The sequence below is a fragment of the Kryptolebias marmoratus genome, linkage group LG21, assembly GCF_001649575.2.
Source record: "Kryptolebias marmoratus isolate JLee-2015 linkage group LG21, ASM164957v2, whole genome shotgun sequence".
In the NCBI taxonomy this organism is placed as follows: Eukaryota; Metazoa; Chordata; class Actinopteri; order Cyprinodontiformes; family Rivulidae; genus Kryptolebias; species Kryptolebias marmoratus.
In genome coordinates this window covers 3791933-3798140 of record NC_051450.1, presented here as the reverse complement: position 1 = coordinate 3798140, position 6208 = coordinate 3791933, and the positions used below count along the sequence as shown (strand labels likewise).

Sequence of the window (6208 nt, the reverse complement as noted above, 5' to 3'; positions counted from 1 at the left end):
TGCTGCCGCACCTCGAGTTTCACCCTCGTATTTGAACAGGAAATATGCAATTTCAGCGATTTTGACTATAAAAATGCGATTTAGACTATAAAAATGTTTGAAAATTACTCATACATAAAGATCAGTGGACAAATATTAATATTCATTTTATGTTATGATTTTTCTTTTTTTCTTGTCATGATGACAGGGGAGGCTCTGCCTCACCTGCCTCCCCTGACCGCACGTCCCTGATTTAGACAGATAATCTAATTAGTTTGAGAGAGAAAAATCATGTCTTTCATGCCTAACAGGAAAGACCAACAACAGTTTTGGTCTCCGGTTTCACCCTTTTAGCACATAGCAGCTTTGAGTTTATTCCCAAGATAATGTCACACTAAAGATTAAACAGTTACTGGTTTTAAATGTTACCATGGTAAAATTTCCAACAGTTAAAAAGATGCCATGTCATCAGTCATAAAGCACAGAATATGGAGAAATGGCTAATGGCTTGCCAAACAAAAGCCCATTTTTAATCATTTTTCATACTTATAAAATAAAACAATTCTTTCTCAAAAATAACATATTGTATGGAAGAACACTCGATTAGCTAATAAACCTTTGCACTTTTACACAAAACCATTTGTTTTGTTGGTTGCTGTTTTCTCAGCTGAACAGTGTTCAGGTTACTGCACAGATTTGCTGAGCGGTTTGATTGTGTTTACGTGCCCAGGCTGCTGATCAACCAGTCCAAAGTTACTCTGCTCCCAGCAGACTGATTCAGCAGCCTCAGCCATCCTGTCAAATAACAGTTAGTTATTTGACTTTTAGTTAGCTTGAAGTAGCCTGTTTATTTTAACAGGCTAACTCATGTACCTTGTTGCATGTTTCAAAACGGCATTATTCAAAAAAGTAAGAGGAAAAAAACAACAACAATAAATAAATAAATAAAATTAAATTTTTAAAAACTGAACTTTGATCTTGTACCTTTGTAGTGTAGAAGAGAATTCCAAGCTTTAAACTACATGAGATTTATACAAGTTAAGTTCACATGCAGATTAATCTCACTCCCCTCTATCCTTTGTTGGCCTGGCTTAGAAAAAAAGCTTCCTGCATGGGAAGCAAAATGTCTTCAGCTACAGAACAGAAGTCCAGTCGCTTTGTTTTTAAAACTTTTAGGATTTGCCATGTCCTAGAAGCTATGTGGAGGCTGCAGTTGGTGTCTCTTACATCATCCATTTAGGTAAAGAAAATGATCGCCTGGAAAACAAAATTGTGATACCCCAGAACCCAAAGCAGTACCAGCGAAAATTTTAACGGCACAAACCTGCACAAACAAAAAAGTAGACCATTTTGGTTTCTTTTGGAGCAAGAGTGGGTGGTGGTGGTGGGGGGGTGGGGGGTCATTGGCCAAAATTACAATTTATATCTCATAAATGAAAGGTGCACGAATGATGATTTTAACGGCACAAATCAGCATAACTGAAGCACTAAAAAAGTAGACCACTTTATTTTGTTGTGGAGCAAGATGGGGTTCTATTCTCGTTCTATTTGCTGTAATTTTCACGTTGGTGCAGGTGTTGCCTTATAAAAAGGGATGGGTGTCACTTCTCTAGTACACAAGCCATATCTGTCTGTGTTTTTGCTAATGGTAACAACTTTGTCCACTTTTATTGAGAACAAAAGTTTGGAGGATGACAACAATAGTTAGTTTGCAGTAACAGCTGGGGGAGGAGGGGAGTGTGACTCTGCACTTACAAAGAGGAATGCTGTCTTGTTTTCTCATAAAGACGGCATCGTTTCTAGAAATGTTTTCATCCAAACCCAAATGCTGAAGGAACTAGACCAGGCCTGTGTGCTGCTGTAACAGTGACACAAAAATACACCAAATACAGGGAAGAAGCTCCAAACTATAAACACTAAACCAAAAAGACAGGGATGGCAAATACAAAAGCAAAAAACTTGTATTGACTGAGAGTCAATAACAGTTTCATTGTCAGCCCAAATACAAGAGCATAATGGATGCTGTTCATCTCATCCATCAATGAGGTTTTTATTATAATGTTCAAAGGGTTACGGGTAAATTCTTTATACGCAACTGATCTTTTAAAACTATTCTCATTTCTCACATTCTATAAATGTCTTCTGGATATTTTTCAGCCATATTTGTCTAGTATTAGTAACAGTTTAATAAAGTGATTTAAAAACATTTTGGCTATAGATTATTTAGTTTAATTTGTGTTCTGTTCAATTCAAGACAACTTTCTTGTTCATCAGCCTTGTCTGCTCATTGTATTAATACAGTATCTGTCAGATTTGTTGTAGTGTCTGAAACACAATCATGCAATCTATCATTCTTGGAATAGTAGGTTAGGCAGGAGGTGGGTAATCACATCATCATTTTCAAATGTTTGTTTTTAGGCTGGTAAACAAAAATGCAACCATGGCGTTTTATGATTTTCTCACTCTGGAATCCAGTTCTGAAAAGTACCATTTTGGGGCTCCGATATGTTGTTTGTGTGTGGACGTAAAGCTGAATATCCTCAAACAGTCCTGTTCATGTGGATGTGGCCTAAAAGGCATTTAAAGCACACAGAAATGGAAAATGTTAAAGATTAGACACAGCGGCTTTGTAAGTTTCAGACAGTTATGAATACCTTTTTATTTATTTTTATGAGTCTTATCTTTTAAGTGAAAAAAGCTTTGCCAGTTTGTCATTCAGAGGGTGATACATGCAAACCTCCTTACCTAGGTTTGCTTCTGTTCAGATAACAAATTATTTATCAGTATTGATTTTGTCCTTTTGTCAGTATGAATGCCATTAAGTCTCTTAAATAGGGGGGATGGAGAGATAGTTGTGCTGTTTGGACACTGCCCTCATCTGTAAAGTTTCTTTTTTTATGTCAACATTTTATTTATAGTTTTTTTTGTCTTAAATATTAAGTTAAAACAAATAATGTTAGTCTGCTCTGTGCTGAGGACCTGTTCTTATGCTGCCTTTAGTGCTGTCCTTTTGTCCAGCCCTATTTAGCCACTGGTAGGATTTGTTGATATCAGTCACTTTCTCAATCGGCTGGTGCTACATGCCATGAAGGTGCTTATCTTTCCATGGTAGTTCCTCTTTCTCCTCTTCCACATTGTGTTTCTGCTGCCTGAGACATTCACTTAGCACAGGGGTAGGCAACTCTGGTCCTCACGTTCCACTATCCTGCATGTTTTAATTGTTTCTCTGCTCCAACACACCTGATTTTAATTGGTGTGTCATGAACAGGCTTCTGCAGAACATGAAGAGGTAATATTTTAACCACAGATAGTGGTTCTCCTAGGACCAGGGTTGCCTACCCCTGACTTAGCAGATCATTATTGTGGGTCTTCCTCTTGATGTACTCAAGGATCTTGGTTGTTTCATCCTGTACAGCTGCTCTGATGCTCACAAGTCTTCTGCCTCCCTCTTTTCTCTTGGTGTACAGTCTTAGGGTGCTGGACTTATGGTGAAACCCTTCATGCATTGTGAGAAGCTTTCGTGTCTTGATGTCAGTTGCGTCTATCTCCTCCTTTGGCCAGGTTATTATACCAGCGGGGTATCTGACTGGCACTGCATATGTGTTGATGGCTTGGACTTTGTTCTTACCATTCAGCTGTATGTTATTGTATTTGGTTGTGACTGACCTCCTTGCAGCCTCATCATGGTTGCTACTTGTCTATGGGATTCCAAGGTCTTTGTAGCTGTCTATGACATCTGCAATGTTGCCTTGAGGTAGTTCAAACCTTTCAGTTGTCAGGGTTCCCCACAGCGTATTATAAGCCTGGCGGCAGGGTCACCAAAGCCTAGCGACCGCTCCGCTTGTTTATTATAAATACATCATTTTTTTATACACGTTTTTTCCCACCCACACCCCCAAAATCGCTACCTTTATCTACCTTCCTCTACCCCGCCCCTGCACAAAGGTCCCGTGCGGTGTCACATCGCATGGTTGTGCACGTTTTGTAACTTTGCGGACCGTGGGCCGCGCTCCATTCAAAATGGACGATTTTGCTGCTCTAGCGGAGCTGGTTCGCCTGTATCAGCATTTCTATGATCCCTCTGTGAGAGATCACAAAGATAATCAAACGGGTCAAAACTCACGGAAGGAGATTACTGCTGCAGCTGATAAAAAGGAGAGTTTATAGAAATATTAGTCCTATGATAATACTTTAATGATCCCTGGGGGGAAATTGCAATTATTACAGCTGCAGCCATTCAAGTAAGCATTAGAGTTGAAATGTAAAGAAAGAAAAGAATTCTAAAGAATTAAAAAGAAATAGCAACCGTGTAATAGGTTCACATGTTTCAGGCAGAGTTAGAGTTTGATGGCCACTGGTAGGAACAATCTCCTGTGGCGCATTTAGGTGCAACGAATGTGCTTCTGTGACTCCTAAGAGAGGATGATAACTGTTGTCCCTGCAGTTTTGCCAGCATCCTCCTCTCAGACACTGCAGTCTACTCCTGCTTTCCTGATCAGCTTGTTGAGTCTGCCCCTGCATGAGGACTGACAATCAGGTCTTTCCTAATGTGAAAACATCCAGGAGATATTGAAGGACGACTTTGGCCCTTTCTGTAGATGGCGTCAGTGTTTTTGACCCCATCAATAGTTATAGTCTTCCACAGTCCACGTTGACCCCTCTGATGGACACAGGGGTCACTGGTGCCTTGTTTCTCCTCTCCACCACCAGCTCCTTAGTCTTTGTCACCTTGAGCTGTAGGTGGTTCTGCTCATCATTCACTGTCATAAAGCTTATGTGGCAGCGGTGGGATTCGAACCCACGCCATCGAAATGACTGGAGCCTAAATCCAGCGCCTTAGACCACTCGGCCACGCTACCTTAAAGTATTCTGATTCTGATTCTGAACCACAACTAAAGCAAATAAATCACTGAAAGTCAAACTGACTGCTTTAAGTTTAAACATCCTCTCTGTATCACAGCCAGAAACACAATAGCTCTTCCTCCTGAATACGTGCAGCCATATTTGATGTAACAACCATCTGCTCTCTTTTTTTTTTAACCGTATTTCTACTGGTTACGTAGCGTACTGCCCCCTGTCTTTATGGAGAATAGTTCCAGTTTGGAACCAGTATCCACAGCCACTCGTGATGATCTGGCTGAGCGGGTGCAGGCCCATGCAAAACATGAGTGAAGACAGAGCATTACCTTGGTATATGCCACATTTGATTCGGTCTTGTGCAGTTGGGTTTTACATGGCTTCTAGAGGTGTGTTCCACATTCCCATTGAGTTTTCAATGAAGGTTCTTAGTGTCCTGTTGATGTTTTACAGTTTCAAGCACTTTAGTATCCATTTGTGTGGCAAAGGCTTTCTTGTAGTCAATCCAGGCAGTGCACAGGTTTGTGTGTCTGGTCTTACAAGCTTTAGTTACTGGTCAACAGAACTTTCAGCTACGGTTCTGTTGACCGGTAACTAGTGCTTGGCTCCCCTGGTGTTGGTGACAGTTTCCTTCTGTGTCTCGCTCAGATGTGCCTATTCATCTATTCATCCGTGTTATACAGAGGCAGGTGATTGGTCGGTAGTTGGATTGAACTGCCCCTTTCTGGGAGTCTTTCATGATCAATACTGTCCGACCTTGGATCAGCCACTCAGGGTGGGTCTTGTTGGGGAATTTTCTTTAACAAAGAGGACAACGAACAGTTTTGTCTTAGAATAATTTATTTGAGCTATATAGCTGAGAATCACTGAGCTGAGGTGAGTCAGCAGAGAGAGTCTGAAGCATTACTGATAGCTCCCCCTTCTTATACCATTTGTAGGATGAGGAGGGGTCAGGGGGGAACAGAAGGGTTAAAATAAACGGATCAAAAAGGGAGGTAATTAAAGAAAAACACACAAGATAACACAGACATCCTGGCACTCTATAGAGATAAGATTAGAGGCATTCCTAACTAAACTAAAACGGTGAAAATGAATGCTCTTTGTTTTTCCACAGTTAATCAGGGGGTCACATGCAGCTAGAATCACTGCAACAGTTTTTTTTCCATTACAGTTTCTTTCATTAGCAGGTGGTTCATTTGTGCTGCAAGGCATTCATGGAAAGCAGTCAGTTTTTTTAGCCAGTAGATGTTGCTCATATCAGCTCTTCATACGTGAGACTGTCTTGAATCTACAAGGAAAGACTACGTAACTATCACACAACACTAAAACATGCAAGAGAGGCTTTCTTTGCAGATGTCATAAACAAAACCAC

At 40.5% G+C, this 6208-nt stretch overlaps 1 protein-coding gene and 1 non-coding gene across 7 annotated transcripts in view; one reads left to right on the top strand and one right to left on the bottom strand.

Moving 5' to 3' along the window:
* LOC108251279 (microtubule-associated protein 4) overlaps window positions 1–6208 on the top strand; it is a 54233-nt gene that overhangs the window by 1674 nt on the left and 46351 nt on the right. The window lies entirely within an intron of this gene.
* On the bottom strand, window positions 4757–4838 carry trnal-uag. Its single transcript has one exon. It is a non-coding gene; the product is annotated as a tRNA-Leu (tRNA).